This window comes from Larus michahellis, chromosome 4, assembly GCF_964199755.1.
Source record: "Larus michahellis chromosome 4, bLarMic1.1, whole genome shotgun sequence".
NCBI classification, from domain to species: domain Eukaryota; kingdom Metazoa; phylum Chordata; class Aves; order Charadriiformes; family Laridae; genus Larus; species Larus michahellis.
In genome coordinates, this window is record NC_133899.1 from 18647046 (window position 1) to 18662641 (window position 15596).

At 43.7% G+C, this 15596-nt stretch overlaps 1 long non-coding RNA gene across 2 annotated transcripts in view; it reads right to left on the bottom strand.

Moving 5' to 3' along the window:
- Positions 1 to 13839, bottom strand: part of LOC141743152 (uncharacterized) — a 200033-nt gene extending 186194 nt beyond the window's left edge. For both annotated transcript variants that reach the window (XR_012586970.1, XR_012586969.1), the window contains exon 1: positions 13547 to 13839. This is a non-coding gene — a long non-coding RNA (uncharacterized LOC141743152). The remainder of the gene's footprint in view (positions 1 to 13546) is intronic.
- Positions 13840 to 15596: the final 1757 nt, after the last annotated feature.

A 15596-nucleotide genomic window follows, 5' to 3' on the forward strand; every position in this document is an offset into this window, starting at 1 on the left:
GGAGAAAGGAAAATATTGATTAAAACTGTGCTACATTGGGATCTTTCATCTTTAAAGAAATGTCTTGGCCTCACCACAATCAGGCAAGAGCTATGTCTTTGCATTTGACTGTAACTTTAGAACAAACTGGTAAAAGCATCACTGGGGAGACTTTTGTGGGTAACGTATTCATTTTTCAATGACAAAACCCTAGACCATCTTTTTTTTGTTCTAGATGCCAAAAATACTAAGCAGAACGTGCTTCTGTGTATGGACTTAATGTCACGCCTAACGACCTGCAACAAACAGCATCTTATTTTTAATCATCCTGGACAGAATTCTCTTCAGACAGATAGCACCCTTTTCTTAAAGGCCTATTCAAACATACCAGAAAATGCCTTGGGTGCCTTAGATACATGGAGTAGTTTAAACTAAATTCCAGGCTTGTGTAAATGTATTATTTACACCGATTCCGATCATGTAATCTGTTTTGATGGGCAAGTTCACTGTTAAATACTAGCAAATCATATGCCCTTACATCTCCGTGAACGATCCCATTTGCTGTCAGTTGTGTAATACGGGCAACTTTCTTACTAGTCAAGCGGAAAAGACAGGGGGGGAAGAAATCCTGCGCACCCAGTGTGACACGGCACCGGAGGAGCGAGCATTAAATTAGAGTGAGAGGTTATAAGTCTGACAGAAACCTGATCTGTATTCCCTAATTATGGAGGCTCACTTGCACAAAACTGACACAAATGTTAAGCCAAATTAAATGTTGTCTAATTAACTATCATATACAAGACTTCAAAGTGGGATGTCTACATGTTATTTAGCAAAGTAACTGGAACACGAGGACTCGCGAATTATCAGTCAAGGCAGAGCTGCCATCCCAGCTAACTGTTACAAGGTTAAGCCATCTCATTCTCACGCATCCCTCCTGTAAGCGCGCTGCTTGTAATATTTACAGAAAAAGGCACGGCAGTAAACAGTGTCGTACAATGAGGTGGGGGAGTTGGTAGGGCACGATTCAATGGCACTGATCTCCCCAATGAGCTGCCAGAAGCTGTTATGAATGGCCTGGCTGATGACCGATAAAAAGAGAAAAAAAAACAAAAAAACAAAACACCAGTGCTGGTAATTCATGAAAAACTACACACTGGCATGACAACTACAAGTGCCGAGTGACAGCTGTCAAGGTAAATGGAGTTTGGGAATCCTTCTTTCTTAAAGGATCATCTACACACACGTCGTTTTGGGAGGAGGGCAGAATCTATTCGATTTTTCAGGTCTGTTCGCTCCCTTGGGATGGAGGGGAAAAAAAACTAATTTACAGTGCTCTTAATTTCAGTGTAATCATTCTGTATTTTGAATGGAAAAGACAGAAAAGTATTTACTCCCTTCATTTCAGATCACTGTTCTCGTGCAGTGCCAAGACCTTCATGCGGCATCGACACGAGGAAGAGTCTCGGGCGCAGGGGAGGCTGTCTAACCAGGCGACAAGGTGCCGAGGGCTCTGGCTGCAGGAGCCCTGGGCACGGGAAGGGAGAGAGGTGGAGGCAAATCACGCTGCGATATGGCATGGGAGAGCAGCAAGAGATGCCCTTCATGTGGGCTGCGTTATCTGCAAGGGAGACATCCATCCAGATTAGTCCCAGTGCTAATGGGTCCTTACCATAGTCTAGAACTGGGAGGAGCCAGGCAAGAGACAAAGCAACATCTCAGTGTGGGTCAGCAGGCCTTGGCACGACTGCTTTCCCACCGGAGGGGGGAAAAAGCTCGGCTGCACCTCTGCGTGGGTAGCTGGGCTCAGCCAACATGGATCCGATTGATTTGAAGGGGTTTTGTTCGTATCACAGAAGGAAACAGCTGCAGCAGTCCGAGCAAATCAGCCACCATTTCCCATACAAATCACTTCTTATCCTGTCTTAGCTTCCCAAAAACATGATTTTGTTTGTTTAGGAGCAGCCACATTAAAATGCAATAGCCAGAGTACTGGAAAATTGATTTGTGAAAATTTTAGAAGATCTACATCCAGCCATGGTTTAATGGATAACACTGACCATGCACAATACAACCACACAGAGCTCTACTGTTTACATGCTCTCAGAGCATGGTAGGAAAGGCATGTCACAAAAAAAAAAAAAAAAAAAAAAAAAGAAAAAGGAAAATTGGGCAAGGAAAGTGTGAACAAAGCCTGCTATTAACATAATTCTCCCTAATTGTTTTACAACTGTTAAATTGACAGCATAAAAGGCTCTGCTATTATTACCAGCTGTAGTCTATCTCTGTCTATCCACCCTAAGCTTCCAAACACTCTAGTTCCTCAAAAACAAATTGAGCTAAACATTCAAGCTGAAGTCAAACAAAAAGGAGGATCTTGAAAGTTTAACACCCACCTACCCCCAGGAACAAATACAACCTTGCCAGGACCTATCTTTTCTGTTATCTCCAGTAACAAATCCATCCAGGCTGATTAAAGTTTCCATTGAGCGTTTTCTTGAACCACAAGTCATAAAATTCCCGGGGCCTCATTCATAACAGATTGCAGCCACAGACAGACTTTCCACGTCACTGTCCCCAAGAGGTTGTGTGTTAGGAGCTCGTTCTCTATTCTCACTAACCATCCTGTAGTCTGATGAAAAACAACAGCGCTACAGGAGCCAACTTTAAGCATCTGGTCTCGCCCACCGGCCACTGCACTGCAGTCACATCCTCGCCTACGGCTGCTTCTCCAGCGAGGCAACCACAGGGCCGCATCCTGACTCTTGGCACTGGACAGGAGGGTGGTGTCCAAGTTCCACTGGTACCACACCATTACTTCACAAAACCATCATACATACTAAACATCAATGTTGAACACAAAGTGGTTGAGCATAAACTATTAAAATGGAGCCCAGTGGCTCCCCTCTATTTTTTACAAAAGATGAAGCTCGTCTCCCCTTCCCATCAAGGTTCAGAAGAGCTTCAAATGTCTGTCTAAGGAAACCTGTCTGAATGGGGGGCTGCTGACAGCACACGGGGGAGACTGTGGCTTGGGGAGCAGCTAAAGGGGTTTTTCATTCCCTTATGCCACCCCAAATGGTTATTTCCCTATTGTTGATAACACGGGGATACAGAAGTGGTACAGGTCTGGGCATTTTAATATACGCTACTGCAGCTTTCTGTTTCTCAACACATCACGCTTACCAAAAATAAATAGAGAAAAAAATTAAAGCCACTTTTGTTTTTAAATAGATATTCTAAAAAACAATATCTGACTGCACAGAGTGGAGCGAGACAGGAATAAGGAGAAGACACCTATCTGGGGAAGTGAAAAAAGAACGGAGAAACAGACAGCATTAAAAAGGAAAACAGGGGTCCATTTTTTGAGCCAGGCTGCAGTTTGCCTCCACTCTCACAGCTCCAAGACTTCCAAGATCAACACAAACACGCAAGCTTCTAACACCTGAGTATCAGCATACATGACCTGACTTGTCAAACAAAAGAAACATTAACAAAAATAAAAGCATTTTCTCAAGGGAATCAAACACACCCTGTTTCCCCTCCCACCGCAGCCCTACGCTTGACTTCAGGGCCTCCCCATAGGGACCTCTCCCTCCCCCTTCTCACACACACCTCCTCCTTCCCCTCCACCACCCCGCGAGACCTGCATCTTCTGCCTGCCCCCCCCCACCATCCCATGGCCAACAGCCCGTCCCGGGGGTGCACATCCTCACCCTCCCTCACCCAAAATCCACGGGTCTAAAAATCTTCCTGTGTTGTGTGTTTCCTGACCATGCCAACCACCTCAACCCTGTGAAGGCAGGGACAGCAAACACTCACCCACTGTTCCCTCCCCCCGGCTCGAGATCCTCCATCTACATTGTATTGGAATAACTCAGGAGAATGACAGATAACACATAACTAATAATGGCATAATCCAATATCCAAAGCACAGAGAGAGCAGACCACTGACAACTCTCAAAATCTCTCCTAACACGACTGAAAACACTGTTTGCAGCCCAATGGGCAACTTACTGACATTTGGGGTTCCCCGACTGCTCTTTCTTTTCCTACACCAGAAATTTTTATCCAGGCAGAGTTTATGGGCTTTCTAGTTTTCTCTGGATATCTGGCAACCGGGTCAGGACCCAAACCAGATCAATCGGGTTTGGATCAACTCTCCTGTGTCCCCATAGTCCCCAGGGCTTTCGGGAAATGCTCTGCTCATTGATAATGTTCCTTGACAAAACAAGTGGGAATTTTTCCATCTAGCACGCTACAAACAAATGTGGCAACCTACTGCTGAGGTCCCCAAACAGGTCCCTTCTCCATTTGTAGCTAGTATATTCTCAATGATACCCAAGTTTAAAATATCCTTTCTATTTGGATTAGGGATCCAATGCAAAATTAGTAATAAGATATTTGGAAGATACCGCATGACGACTCAAGTTGTGTTACAAGAGACTGTGAGAGAAGAAAAGCAGGTCATCTAATTATTCAAAAAAGTTTTTTAAACAAACAAAACCTTTAGAAATATGTAGCTGGGAATTTCTTTTTACCAGTGAACATTACAGAGGGGAAGCTGAACAATTCCCGTGCATTTGACTACTTCATAAAGACACAGCAATCTACTGAAATGCTGAAACAACTTTACCAACCCAGTTTGCACAGATGATACCATAAACACATGCTTGTGAAGATCTAACAAACGTAGCATAGCTTGTACAACAGAACTTTGTTAATATCTGTAGTATTAAGAAAAACCCCGATGTTTGAAAGCCTTCCTACAGTGAGAAACTGCTGAGGTCACCAGCCACCAGAATTCACTCTGTAGAGGACAGAGGGGAAACACACCACAGCCAACAACCAGCTGTCCTCGTGCTAGTACTTGGTGGCTGAAATACTCTTTTTCTGTTGAAGCAAGAAGCAAATAAAGTGTGTCCCTTTTATCTGTGTCTTCATAGCATCATTGCCTTAGATCTTATGTCAAGGCAGCAACATTACGGTGAGATTTCCATATCCATGGGATCGCATTACAAAGGAAGCCCAAGGCCAAGTTTAAGGAAGGCTGTGCAGTGATCTCCTGTAAAAACATCCTTCCCAGCTTCAGCAGTTCTGCTAGCGGAGAGAATTCTGTACCCTGAGAACATGTTTTCCTAGTGGCCACGTAATCACCTCCCTTTTTGCCCCCTCCCTTCACCTTCTCCCTTTCTCCCCTAATCTCACTTTCTCAGTATTGTTCTGTGTAATTTTTTCCTCCTGTGAATGCTGCAAACACAACAGCCTAAGATTATCATATTTTTAAGGACACAGACTTATTTTGTTTGTTTTAGAGAAACACACCTCAATGTTTAGAAACTAGTATTTTCAATTCATATTTCAGTTCTCCTTGGCTTGAACTCAGAATTTTTATAGAGGATAACCTGCTAATCCATGCATTTTTCATTCTTGCGCAAATGATGTGCCTCTCCTTTTCCACACCAAAAAAAAGATTTAATAGCAATCTCAGCCACCCAAAGAAGTTTGTAACATTTCTATTACAAACTTATTTCAACCTACAATTACCAAATAACTTAATTATCATAATTATATATGAAGCTTTACTGCAAATTAAGATTAAACTGGGTTGCTGAAATAAATGCTAATATATTTAATTGTGGAATGAATTATCTTGGCTTCATTGCTATTCCTCAACAGCAAGTCTTCCAAATAAGCATGACTGAACAATGTCTTTACATAGAGTTACCCAAGCTCACCATGCAACAAACAAAAGCAAATGTAGTGTTTCAAGCAGAGGGTACATTTTCCCTGGGTACCTTGACTTCTAGTGAGTAGCTACAAATTTCCACAGGAAGCTAAAGGTTCTTGATTTTTATTCTCAAAGTTTAAAATTAATCTGATAACGGTTGCAATTTGTTCTACCACGCTACTGGTAGACACAGAGATCCCCCTAGAAGCATGGACTGAAGCAGAGAGATTGGAAGAGGGCAGGTCTGTTGCTAAAAATGAGAAGCTACAGCCCTAACAAAGCAAAAGGCAACAAGAAACAGTTATCAAATGCGTTTCTACCTCCACTCCACCTTGCCCAGCTCTGCAGCAGGCTGCCTGTTCTAGTATTTATCTTTCTCAAGCTGCAACTGAATTCTAATCAAAGTTAATAAAGGGCATGGGAAGAGGCGACTATCAAACCGCTTGTCCCTCATAACCTGTCTCAACATCAGAGTCCAGATCTCTGCCGCTGCAGTAACACTCTCTATTAGCCAGTGCCTGATCTATGCTGTAAGCTTGTTTAGTATATGTTAAAGGTAGGTATGGTAAATTTGATTTGCAACCCGTCTTGTCTCATTTACGTGATGAAGCCATTGCAATAAAATACTTCTGACACATTACACTGGCCTATGACATGATGCCAATGGAAAATGACATGCTCCACCATGCTGAATATGATAACGTTTATCTGAATAACTAACATCTCCTAACAATTCTAAATTTAGCCAGAAAACATAAGAAAATAAAATGTGGATTGAATAAAATAGCTCTTTTCTCAGCATCTTCCTCAACTTCCTTCAAAATCAGCACAGGGCTTAGCAGGTGGGGTCAAGACACTTTCAAAAGGCATTGGGAAGTTTTCATATGTCTTTTTTAAGTAAACGTACACACATAATTCATCATAAAATGGAAACATTTCAATCTTTGTTTTCAATATTCTTTGGGAATTTCTTTTCTGGAAGTCCTGGAATAGCATAGAGTAGATTTAGGTCCATGATAAAAATGAACTTGTCAGCCACAGTCTTTATTTCAGCCATGGGGAGTCAAGGCCCAGGCCTCAGAAGTTGTACATGAATCAACGTTAAGACTTCACGGACATGCAGCATTTTCCTCTGAAAGACCTCAGAATACTTTATAAGCACTAATGAATTAAGTGTCCAGCACTTCTGTGAGATAGGGAAACACCATCCTTCTTTTACGGACAGTGGGCGGAAAGAGGTTAAGTGATTTGTACAGGGTCACAAAATAAATCTGTGTAAAGCAGAGCAAAACTAATGTATTCTGTCTCCAAGTCACGAGCTTTGGCGTGAGACCATTCCTCATCTCCACCTCGGTCATGTGAGGGCTGGTGCTAGAGTCACCAGGTGTTTGAGAGACAGAACCTCTCACACACACAATGCCTATCTCCTCCTAATTGCTCAGATTTTAGAAATATTCACATTTTTACATATTTTTTGCCACGACAAAGTTTTGCTAGCCTTAGAATTTGCAGAAAGGTCAAAGTAATTATGTGTAAATGTGTCACACACGTTATAACACCCTACAGAAACCAGTCAGGACTCTCAAAGGCCAAACTGATGAGGACTCTGTAGGAAACTGGAGAAGGCTCCATCAGAACCATTGTAACCCGGGTGTTGTCTGCAGACATTTCCCTTGGAGACGCGTGTGTTTGCAGACTGCTCAGCGGATCCTGAGAAAGCAGCAAACCCCGATTCTGAAAAATATTTTGTTTTTCCTTGCCAGCTCCAGTAACAAGATTAAATTAAAGAAAATTTTAAATTGAATACCCAGGGCAAGAAACCAACTTCCTGGTACTCCGATGTATTAAGCAACGTAATCTCCCAGAGGAAGCGGTAGAGCCCAGATTGCTCAGAGCGCTTAAAACCAGACAGGACCAAACAATCAGTTCCCTTGTCCTAACTGAGACAGACAATTTCTCACCTGCAAATGGGCATTTTTCCAGCAGACAAGCTCTGCCTTTAACAAGATAGGATTTTTTTTTTTCCCCTTTGTGCACTTACAAACATGACGAGGCAGGCACAGCCAGTGGAAGGGAATGTGGACTGCCAACAAGGATCCTGTTAGCTTCCCCAGCGCGCCCACTCCAGCACTTACCCCGAGCAGATAAGTTCACACACTGGGAGGTGGCACACACTTGTCGATAACAAAATTGATTACAGAAGCAAAGGAAGTCCACATAAACTGAAGTGAAAAAACTCATATGTTAAGTGCCTCCGTGATCGTGTGCAACATAGTCAAGCGAGATTCTTTTAAACAATTTTTATTTAATGGAAAACATTTTCATTCATCCAGTTTCATTAAATCATCCATTATCTAGAAAAGGCCAGTTTAGACTTCAATTTCAGTTTGAAAGCACAGAAGAAATCTACTTTTGATATGCTAGAGCAAGCAAACCAGAAGAAAGAGTGACAAAAATCAGAAGGGGAAAGAAAAAACCAACCAAACTGATGCTGCTTGTTCTCGCTCCTGGCAAACCCAATATATTTAAAACACATGCAGAAATTCAGAACTACTTACAAAATGGACTTGAGCTGATTCTGGTGAATATCAAATGAACTATGAATGGTTTTGCAGTATGTAAAAGACATACTGGGAGACTACTACGATCTGCCAGACAAAACCAGCCGTAGTAAACTGATCCCGAGAATCTCAGGGACCCAGCTGCAGCACTAAACCCACCGAGCGGTGTGGGTCCTGTTACACCCGGCTAAAAGGTTGCGGCTTCAGATGTTTGGTCTTGCACAAGATTTTAGAAACCTGAAAGAATTTCTCAGATGCTTTTTCTAACAAATGTTTGAGCTGGGAAGGAAAAGAAGGGAAAGCAATTTATGTGATGCTACTTGTTTGGTTGGTTCTTTTTTTTTTCCTAATTAAAAATGGTCACTGTGCATTATTTACTGTGAGTTTTCATCATAAAGTTTTGTCCCACCAATTGTTCTCAAGCCACAAGGATGCTTGCACCAAAGTAAATCTTTGCTGGGGAAACAAGCCTTGCCTGCGCTCCCACATGCGTGCTCCTGCAAAGGTAATTCTTGTTTGGGGACTGTAAGGAGAGGAAACAGTGCAGTAACAACCAATTATGAGACAACAATGGGAATTTTCTACCATGTTCTTGCACAATCTGCTGGTCACATTCCACAGATTATCTAGTCAATCGTTATTTCACTTTAAAAAAAAAAAATAAATAAATTCACTGTTAGATGGCCAAAAAGTTCAGAAACAGAAGAACTGCAGAGCATCCTGCGCTGTTGGTGTCCAACTCAAGTAGCAGGTCCACTTGCCAGAAAACATCACCTTTTCTTCTGCCTAAACTCCACTGACTATGGGTGTGATACCAAAACCCGTGACTACAAATAACATTAGCCAGACTGGGAAAGACAGCCATCTGATTTGGCAATATCAGTCACACATAGCTCCTTTGCATGTGGGCCACGTAAAAGGGCAGGTTGCACCAGGATGCTTAGCAGCATTAGAGACACCTAAGTGTAGCAAATGAATGAAAACACAGCAGGCAGTGCTGCTGAGGGAGATAATCTGATTTCAGATGTAAAAAATGAGGCTGTGAACCAAATTTGCCAGAAGTCAAAGCGGGGAACAAAACCCAAATCCTTTTACATCCTTTATTCACAAGTTACTGAGCTATTTCTGTGCATTTCCAGAACTGTGCTGAAACACAGACCGAGGGCACTGTGCCGCAGGTGGCACCTGTGGCATCCTCCCACCTCCCAGGCTTCAGAGGGGCCTTGAACTGCAGCCGTAGCAGGGCACCCAGCTGGAATAGTTGTGAGCTGCTCAGAGCTGAGCACTTAGCCAGTTGATCAGCCCAACAAATGGCCTTATTGTCTCCTCTCCCCCACGGGCACCTAAATTACTGCCAAATGCAGCAGACGGGGCCCTGAAATTCCTCCACATCTCCCTGCACAACGACCAGGGACCAGGAGGTGCAGCTCCTCCTGTAGCACTGTCCTGCTTCAGCCATCACCCTTCTCCATGGTGGCACCTGCGGCACCCCTAGCATAGGGTGGATCTACCTGTCCACAGGCTGCACCTGAGGCACGGCATCCTGCAGCAACAGGGTCACAAACAGCCCAGCTGGAGGCGTCTTCACTTCAGCCCCTTCTCTTTCAGAGAGCTCAACACACCTGTGACTGCAGGAGGAGCCAGGCTCACTCTGCCATGGAGCTCACCGTAGGGTTTATACCACAAACACCTATCCAACAAGCCATGGGTTGAAAAACACACCTTCCTTTTTCCCCAACTCCAAAATCAAGCCAACATCAGGAAGTGATGCTGCATGGCTCCAGCGGGTAACCAGAGATAAAGGCCCAGCCAAGCCCTGCTCCTCTCAGTTAGCTAAGGCTTCATTTATTTTCCTCAATTCAGGTTGGTGGTGTGATTTCAGCTATTTCAAAGTTCAGCAAGAAACGTGTAATATTTCTGTTTTCCAAGCATACTAAGTTCCTTTACTACAATGCGTCTGATGGGTCAAACCCCTACTAAATCATGCTCATCGTAAAGCAATACTACCATCACATAAATTTAAGCCTTTTAGTGCAGGCCTTTCATCAACTCATAATGCTGTCCATGCAGCGAAATCTAGATGCTTTCGAAAGCCTAATTGTAAGTTCAGGCTATGAAATGCTCATTTTTCTCTTAAAACCTCTTTTTATCACCATTTCTTGTTGCCCTGTGGTGTATATTGATTTTATATATTATACAGCAAGAGAGATAATTGTGTGCAAAGAGCTGTGTGTCATCTAAGAAAAAGGAAAATAAATAAGTCTATTTGGCAAGACCACGAGACGAGCTGAGTGAGTAGATATCACTCTTCCTACAAAAATACACAGCGGTTGCAGGCTCTACTGTAATCTGAATTGTAACAATTAGAAAAGTAATTGTTAAATTACAAAAATACATCAAACTCACAGACCTCCCAGGGACCCTGTGCATTTGGCTAAACAATATTCCAGCATTCGTCCATCCTCTGCAGCAAAATGAAAGGTGGGTGTCCCCTTTGTCAGTATATCATGAAAACTGGACCAGGTGGCTAATCCTCCTTGGGGAACTTGAACCTTGGCAAAGCATCCACCAGAGGCTGAACAGATGCTTAGGCACTCATTAACCAATTCATTTCGTCGTCACACACATGATGGGAGTGTAACATTAAGAGCCTGACAACCCTGCTTCCACCCCCACAACCCAGAGCCGAGACTGAAAGCCTTCCCCTTGCTTGTTCAACATGGCCCAGGCCGGTTAACGTGAGTTTAACTTTTCCAACTGTCTGGAAACACATACATCAACAACGCAACACAGCAGGAACCCAATTTCAGAGTTTTCTGAGCAGTTGGATGCAGGTTTTTGAGGTCCAGCTTCCCTATTTATAATAAAGCAGTAGCAAAGCCCTCTCTCCACGGGTCCAATCCTGCAAGCACACCTGTGAGCTGCCACCCCTACTGCACTTGCAGGGCCATTTGCTGTAAGCAGGATACCCAGCAGCAGCGGCAGAATCGGGCCCTGAAGACTGTAGATAGCTTGAGGATGGCTTGAAAATTCACATTACCCTTCAATGGCAATAGCAGGATGGCTCTAATAACACTAGCAGTTACCTGAGGATGGGGTAAAAAAAAAAAAAAAAAAGGAAAGAAAAAGGAAAGCATACAACAAAAGCCCTAGGAGATATTCAGAGGGGATCTAAAATACTGCGGGGGGGGGTAGGTGTGTGTATAAAATATAATTTTAGTAATATAAATACAACAGGGGATACAGGCAGCAAGTCACAAAGAGCAAAGCTGATTTTTTTCATGGCATAGTTTTAGGAGTTTAAGCCATTAAGAAAATAAGAGGCAATACCTAAAAGGGACAGGGGAAAAAAAAAATAACCCTACCTCAATGAGCAGCTGAAAACAGAAAACCTCTCTTGTCAATTTGTAATTTAAGGAAAAGAGTCAGTACCAGCAGAAACCACAATTTAAGAAGAAACAACAAGTAAGAGACTCCTGTACACAATTATACTTTGCTTTCAGCTCATTTGCTTTCTTCTAGCATGGCATCAAAAAAGAACGGCTCCATGACCTATGGAGCCCAAGGGAAACGCATCACTGGAACACCATTCAGTACAATACCTTGGTAAAACCAACATGCGATCGGACATTCAGTCAGGGCTGCAGGAAAACTGCCAGCAGTGCCCAGGTATTTTGCAGTTTAAGTCTCATTTTTCACACTAGGTTCACGCTTGTTTAAGCAACAGAAACATCCATCAGTACAGTGCTGTGATGTTCCGTTTGGTCAGTTAGGAACCTCTGAAAATGTTGGCTGTGACTGATACCACACACTCACATCCACTTTAAAAAGGGGAAGCAGAGTTAGTCTGAGTCCATATTGAAAGTTATACTTTGAATATTTTTATCTATTTTTATTTTCTGAAAAAAATTATCTTAATTGGTAGAATATAACGAAGTGTGCTAAAACTAAATCCTGCCTTCGGCATCAGAGGCTGTTAGACCTGGCAAAGCTGGGCTGGCAGCAGGTCCCAGGGAAAGCTTTTGTTTGAGCTCTGCCCGCCTACCTTCTGCCCAGCAGCCGGAGAGCTCAGAGCATGCTGCCGCGCTCACCAAGCAGCGGCCAAAGCTACGGAGAGCCTCAAAAGTAACTTTGAGTGTCCTTTTGCTAGGACTAACCTTCTCTAAACTTTGTATTTTTTAGTCTATGTTTTAAGGTAAAAGTTGGTGATGAAGTAGCTTATGACGTGCTTCCAAAGAGATGATGCTGGTGGATTTTGGCACAGAAAAGGGCATTTAATCCCCAATTTAAAGGATGTGAAACCAGCAAGGGTCAGAGACTGCCTTTGTGTGTTTTACAGTGGTGGGCACAGTGGGTACAGAGACTGGAAGAAGAGATGCTAAAGAGCAAAAATAAAGCAGGAGGGGAAAATGCCTTTACAGCTGCCAATCTCCAGGCAACTAAAGCCCACAGCCCCCCTCCTTCCCCCATCCTCAGACTGCAGGACTTAGAGGAATTGATCCTGGCAATGACAGACAAGATCCAAGCCTCAAAAACCTTAGGAGAGAACAGCTTTGGAGATACGGACTTTAAATAAATAAATAACTTGTCCCAGGCCAGAATAGAGACTTCTTAGATCCCAGATCACTGACACAATAGTCATCAATGGTGCTATCATGTCAGGGCAGCTGCTTGCTCACCCACACAAGAGGCACAACACAGCCTTTAGATGCCAGGACAAAAAGCCCATTCCAGGTGCAGCTCATCCTGCCACGAGTCAGGGCCACCAGCAAGACCCCAGCAGTACTCCCATGCTGGCTACTTGCATCAAAGGCAAGGGAATGGGGGGAAACGCCACGATTTTATTTATGGAAGTAAGAGCTGATGAGAATTTACTTACACCTAGCAGTAATTCACAGTTACATCAAACCCAGTTCTGTGCATTGGACACGAATTACAGAGCACGAGGGGCTCCCAATTGCGAGTCTCCGGTAAGCGGGGTAAAGCTCAGAGAGCTGAAGCGAGCAGGGCACTGGGATGCCAGCACCCGGGGAACCTCAGAGACACCCCACAAGGCTTCAGTGTGCACAAGGTGGGCTCCTAGCTATGCTTTGAGCCCAAATTCATAAACCTGTTAGAGAAAGGCTAATTTTCTCAGAAGCACTACCTGCTCAGGAAACACACAAAACTGAAGCTCCTAATCCCTCAGGACCATTGCTGTGCCCCAGCAGGTCATCAACAAGACAGAGGTGTTTATTTATAATCCTGACCTTGTTCTTAACCATTTTGCACTTACCTGAGTGACTTCCACAGGTTTTGGTGACTGCAGCCAGGTACTTGCCAGGTCACCACCGCTCCCCGTTACACACCTCCACTGAGCTCCATTGACGGCTGCTCATCGCTTCACTGAAGTTCAGCAACTTCAACTAAAACTAGACACTGAGGGGAACCTTCAGCTAACAAGTCAAAACTACTTCTGAAAACCAGGCTGAAGAAAGAACACTGCATTTTTAGAAAAAAAAAAAGAGAAGTCCTTTCCTTACAAGTTCCTTCCCCAGCGAGCAGAGGAGCAGGAACCCAAGCTGTCCTGGCAGTGCCGTCTATACCCACCCAGTGTGGGGCAGGTGTGATTGGTGCTAATTGTGTGCAGCTGGGAGGCTCAGGGGCTGGCCAGGGCTGATGGCAGAATCACCAGCACCTGGGCTGGGGCAACTCCACCCCTACCCTGGCTCAGCCCAGGGGCCATTTGTCCTGCCATTGTTATTTCAAACATCTCAGGACAAAGACCCTTTCAAATTTCAGACCCAGAGATACTCTTACAGGCTTTGACACCGTTTGCGAAGTTTTGGTGTGAAGCAAAGTCTTTCTTTCTTGGTTTGGGTTTGGTTTTTTTTTTTGGCAGAGTTAAAACAAACTTCTCTGCTCTCTGCAGTGACCTGCAGCAGAAATAAGTGGCTGCAAAGCAGGAGAGCAGCAGCTGGGGCATCTCTGCCTGTGCTGGATGTGGCACCACACAGGCACAATGCCGGTCCTTACCTGCTTCTGTCAAGAAACAGGATGTCCTGGTGCTGTCTAGACAGTATGTCCTTGCTACGTGCTATCCTGCGAGCAGGTGCCAACTGGAACGAAAGCATCTTCATTCCATCTTTCCTGCCTGATTGTCCTATTTCTAGAAAACAAATCAGTGCTTTAAAAAGGCAAAAGCACACCTTGCCCAAAGACAGCTTTCTTTAATTCAAAAGATGCACAACTGGCTTCAAGCTCTCCTCCTTCCCCTGCCATCCCAGAAAAACAAAAACAAAACAGAAGAGACATGGAGTCAAATATGCTTTATTACTTATTAGCTGGTAATGTAATACCTTCTGACAAGCTGAACAATTGTAGCAGGCGGCTGTGGAAGTCGCTACACGGCCTGTTTAGAACGAAACCAGGGATGAGAGACAGCTCTGAAAGGGAGTTTTTGAGCACAGCTCAGCCATCCTACCGTGCCCAAACCAAGTACTTTTATCCAGTTAATTTAGTGAATGAATCCCTCAGGGTCTCCAGCCATCTACCACTACAGCTCATTAGAGCCCAATATCCGACTTTTCACGTTGTATCACTGAAAGCACTTACGTTTAAAATGTAATTAAACTTAAAACAAACAAGATCTCTTTTCCTCCCTCGGCAGCCCCGGGACCTGCCCCCCAGCCCCTGCCCGCACTGACAAAGGCACGCACCTCCGCCGCGTTATTTGGAAAAACACGGCGCTGACTTCCCCCGCTGACGGCCTGACATTTGCCCGACCATTCATCCTGTGAGCAATTAGAAATCTAAATACTGGGTGTAATGCCTGGCTACTGGGATTTAAACTCGCAGATCTCTTACAAACGAGTAATGCGGTGAGACTTGCTGTCCGACGAGGTGTCTTATTGAAATATCCCAGGCTGGTTCGCTTGTCACAGCTGTCGTTTCAGCCATTTGCACTTACACTGTATTGCTTTCATTACAAAAATAGAAATTTGTGTCCTAAGTGCTGTTACATTACTAATGCTAAATATTTAATTCCCCGGGGTTCTAATTATGGTTGAGCACTGGCAACACTGATTCTACTTTTTAATAACAACTGTAAAAGCAATTTGAGCATTTTTCAATTAATTAAATACATAGTGTACGAGTAACCTCTTGTCATTTTGCCCTCCAGGACCTAAGCTAATTTGTGTGGAATAAAATGTTTTGAAAATTAACTGATATACTAGTCTGATCATTGTTGTTCTGTTAAATTATAGTCTGCCAAACGAGCGGTGTATAATAGTTACATACCATACCATTTCCTTATTTATGACGACGTGGTGGTTTTTTGAAAC